General features: G+C 38.4%; 1 pseudogene; it reads right to left on the bottom strand.

The window, feature by feature from the left end:
* Positions 1–703: 703 nt before the first annotated feature.
* Positions 704–1381, bottom strand: LOC146617551 (cytochrome P450 2K1-like; annotated as a pseudogene).
* Between the last annotated feature and the right edge of the window lie 3604 nt (positions 1382–4985).

The raw sequence follows: 4985 nt of genomic DNA, 5'->3' as shown, positions 1-4985 counted from the left end.
ATTACAAACCTGCAGAAAAAAACCATGAAGGCATCACGCTGGATAAACTTTTCATCTTTGTCCAGGAAGTGTTCCGGATAAAAAGTGTACGGTTTCTCCCATTTACTCTCATCAGACAGAACAGAAAACAGGAAAGGATACACAGCTGTCCCCTGTTGAATACACAAACCTTTATTTCTTGCATTTTTTAATATATATTCACAGAATATTACACAAAACTCATATATTGTTTTTACATGCGACTTAAAAGTAAAATTGCATCTGGGACAAACAAGTTTTGGATGAAAACATTTTTAGAACTTAAAAATGCAAATAACTGATTGATGAAGACTGAAGAGTGTATAAAACGTTGATTTTCATAATAATTTGGATAATCACATACTAACTGATCAGAGGAAGAATCCTTCACTCTGCTTTGTTCCACATCTGTGACGATGTTTTAGTAATCAAATCTCTGATCATTTGTTAAGCTGTAATATACAATAAACACATCATTTGTGTTCTGATATATTTTACCTTCTTAATGAAGTGACCCCTAAAGAGGTCCTGAACTGATGGAACTTCTTTAAGATTCTTCAAGACATTTAAAACCTTTAAAATTCAGAAAAAGGTGTTAAAAATCACTTCTTTGAGAAATTTTATTTTTTGACTAAATTTCTCGAAATTTAAAGGAGTGAAGTTGTTTTCTCTCCACAGCCATTAATCAGCTTTTACCTTTGAAGGGTTTAAAAGCTTCCAAAAGGTAATGACACTCCTCGATGATTTTGTCCTTCAGCTTCATCATCGTAAACTGCCTCATCTTTTTTCCATGATTCACCATTAGCCCATACAATACCTGATTTGATCAAAACAAATTTCAATGACATACACATGGCAATATATATTTTCAAATTATGATGCACAACAGGAAATGTATTTGCCATAATCTTGTCTTTTTAATTACTCACCCTGTCCTCGAAATAGCTCATCCATAATTGGTATTGGATCCCTTTCTCCAAATGCTTCAGCATAGTCAACAAGTGCCTCCTTTACTGTGTTGTATCCTAACAGGAACACTACTTTTTTGGTTCCCAGATAGATGGTGAAAATTGATCCATATTTTTTGGATAACTACAAACAAAAAAACACCTTAACCCATCCATGCTTATCATACATTACAGTATGACCCTGTAACATTCACTAACGTCACATATATTCTCTTCAGGTCCAGCTGCAGCAGGTTCCCAATTAAAGGAAGTGGTGTGGGTCCAGGAGGCTCTTTTCCATCCTTTTGGGTGTGAAAAATGTTGGAGGAATGTAAATAGAACAGTAGAAAGACTGTCAGAGCTGCAAGTAAAACAACTGAATAAATGGACTCGAGGAAAACATGTAATATCTCCATGGCTTAAACACAGATGAGTTTGAACTGAAAGACACGATGACTGGGGGTTATGATGAACACAATAGGAATGAGACACGGTTCAGAAAACCTAACTCATATTACTGTACTTTGGTCTGTGCTAACTGATTAGGAAACAGGGGATGATTGACACATTCACTTAGTGTTCTACATCTTAGACTGTTGTTTATTGTCATTGTATCAGTTTAGCCCAAGATGTCCATTAATGTGTCACTGTCTTTTAGTTAATTTGTATCTGTTAGTTCTTTAAACACAAACGGGCATGTCTTTAAAAAAATAACTAGTTGTTCTTTAAGAGGGACAGATGGTTCAAATGTCAGCGTGACATTTCAGGCAGGTGACATTGACACCTAAGTTTGTGAATGTGTTTACTTGAAAACAAGGCAACATAGGAGCTTCAAGTTGATACGATAGGTGTAGCTACTAAAGATTTCAGGTGAGTGTAAATGTCAGTGACTTTGACATAAAGTTCAGAGGTCAAGTTTTCTGAAAAAATCATGAAAGCCATAACTCAAGAAGATTTTGAACTCAATACCGTAGCCGTATGTACAATAAATCTTGGATGAGTTTTCTGAAAATTTTGTAGATGTCAAAAAATTACTTTTCAACAAAATGCAATAGGATTTTGAAATTTAGATCATAGGATCAGCTCCTAAGATTCGTGGACGAGTTTGAATCTCAGTGACCTCGACTTCAAGGTTGAAAAGAAAAGTCAGAGTTTTTCTTAAAATCTTTTGAATGCAACAACTCAAGAATGAGGTGACGTAGGATTATAAAATTGATACCAGAGGTGTGCCTACTAAGAGGTTGAGGGGTAACATTGGTGGCTGCCAGTAGTTTTCAGATCATCGTTGTTGAAAATTTTTCACTGAAAATTATTTTACTGCATTTGAGTCTTGTTTCATCTCATCGCAAACCAGGCATAAAATGAAAAATTTCTAAAACTCTGAAAACATTTAAGTACATTTTTAAAAGTAGCAATTTAGTAGCTTTGTAAATGCACTAGAGTAGATTTCACAGGTATTTTCTTCATGCTACATGTCTATCCGCACGTTATTCTCAGCAGCTCTGTGTTTTATTGACTTTATTGGCAGCTCTCTGTCCATCTGAGGTGCATGAACTGTAACAACCCTTACTGTGTTACAGCACCACTAGGAGGGGTTGCCCTACTATTGTAATCGTTGGGAGAGTCCTCCTAGTGTGTGTGAGTATAGTGTGGCAACCATTACATGCTGCTAGTGTGTCTGTTCCGAGAGAGACCTTGCCATTGTAACAGGCTGGTGCCAGCGACTACCTATCCCCTCACATGTATGTACGGACGGAGTAGAGCCGTGGAGACCTGGCTTGTATGGTCTTATGTTGCTAATGTCAAATAAAGGTCTGTTGATCAACTTAACTGACTGGCTTCGAGTTATCCAGCTAACCGCCACACCACATTCCCACTGGACCAGTTAGCTGCTCTTTCCTCGCCAGATTGCTGTTACAGAACAGTCTGGAGAGCAAGATGAGCAATATTTTTTTAGTCATCTCAAAGGGCACAAAATCGGATCTTATAGCTTTTAGAAGTTTTTCAAACTCATGTTATCTGTGTAACCCCAGTCACGAGTCTAGACAGCTTGGCACAGTGTGTAATGATTTTTATTAGCAACAAGAGCATTTTTTGACTTGCATTGTTGTCACGACCACAGCTGCCGAGCTTCCTAGCTGACATCAGTACCTCACTCCGGGTCCCAGCGTCACTGTAAAAGGGGTGAGATGTGATTACACAATAACATACAGTTGTCCACCAGCCTCTCTGGCACTGCCCCTTGAGCCTGCTGCACCACCCCTCCCCTGCAGCGAAGTCAAAGACCACACCTCTGCCACAGTCTGATTTACAGTTTTTTCTGATTGCTTAAGCACATTTTTTGTAACTATTGGCTAATTTTGCAAAACTCTTCACACAAATAAGAAAACCTGTCACCCAATCATCAAAACATTGTAGTTCTCTTGCAAAAGCGAACACAGCTAGACTAACTCTTCACACCTTCGTAAAAGTGGTGTTTCCGTATCAAACAGTACACACAAGCCATCATCTACTAAGCACACAATGCGCCAACTGCACACTGATGGTATGAATACAAAACACATCTGGCTTTTGCTTTCTCTGTGCACAAGGTAGGCTATGTCAGTTTGAGCTCATACTTCTGTCATAGATCCATAAGCATAGAGGGATCCAAACTTCAAGTACTGGTGTTTATTCAAACACATCAAAACAAACACAAGTGTTCATTTCCAAGTATAGGATTATTTGCAATCGCCATAATGACTATATGGGTTACTTGGTCTGCAGTGAACATGCTTCCTCTGCCCCCAGCATCTGGTCATCTAGCAATTCTGTTAAGTAACAATTTCCGTATTTTTACATCAATGGTATTGGTGTGTTTCTCATTGGCATATGGCAGTGCTACAAATCTTTGTGCGAAGTGACTGTACTAACCGATTCTCATTTCAAGATGTCCCTATGGTACTTGCTACAGTGTAGCGGCTCGAGTTAGGCTGGACCCGTTGGCCAGCTACCCTCAGGGTCATTCCACGGTTGATTACATGGTCCACTATTGTAGCTCTGATGTCATCAGCAATTCTATTTCTTACTCTTCCTACCCTTCCTCTCCCCCCTCCTCATTTTCCTCTCCCCCCTCCTCATCTTCCTCTTGCTCCTCCTTGTCCTTGTCGTCCTCTTCATCCTACTTCTTCACCTCCACGTCCTCTTCCTCGGCCTCCTCTTCTTCTCACTCTTTCTGCTCCCTCCATTGTACTCCGCACACACAGCTTACCTGTATTATAGTGCTTAGGCTGATTGCAAAGTGAACTAATTATCTAAAAAAGTTTTCACATGTGAAAGTGTGCCAGACAGTTGGCAAATTAGTGTTAATGATAGCCATACATGTATATACTTTTGCTAGGAGTGTGTTGGAAATTTGGTAATTGAGTGTTGTGCAGTGAATTGTGCCTACAGTTTTGCAAAGTGTGTGTTACAAAATTGCAAACTGAGTGCAAAGCAGTTTTTGTGCTTTTAGTTTTGCAAACTCAGTGAGTGGTTTTGCTATAAGTCTGAATAGTTTTAGAGATTGTGCTACAGGAATCACAGTTAGGGTTTAAGCATTCAGAAAAAACTGTAAAGCTGTCTGATGCAGAAGACAACCACTCCCATTTAAAATTAAGATTTCATTAGAATCTACACTAAAATAGACAATTTATCACTAAATTAAAGCCTCATTATTTGCCGAGACGGATCTATAAGAATCTACAATACTAATTAAATGGCCCTTGAAAAGTTGGAGCTTGAGGGCAAGAAATTCAAATTCCTCTCAAACAGACACTGATGATTGAAAAGTACTGTGGAATCTGTTTTTAACATAAATTGCAACACCACCACCTTACTTTGGGCATTCACAACGATAAAGGTTGTAATGCTTTGCTGCAATATCTTCGTCAGTAATTGATTTATTAGCCCAGGTGTCAGATAACAAAAGAATATCAGTATCCAATGCTTTCTCCCAATTTTTTAAAATTATTTTTAGGAAGAAGACTTCTAACATTTAAA

The sequence above is a fragment of the Diplotaxodon limnothrissa genome, linkage group LG15, assembly GCF_057381915.1.
Source record: "Diplotaxodon limnothrissa isolate DT_005_m linkage group LG15, D_limnothrissa_male_GT1.1, whole genome shotgun sequence".
Taxonomy (NCBI): Eukaryota; Metazoa; Chordata; class Actinopteri; order Cichliformes; family Cichlidae; genus Diplotaxodon; species Diplotaxodon limnothrissa.
The sequence above is the reverse complement of the archived record's forward strand: the minus strand, read 5'-3'. Positions and strand labels throughout refer to the sequence as shown.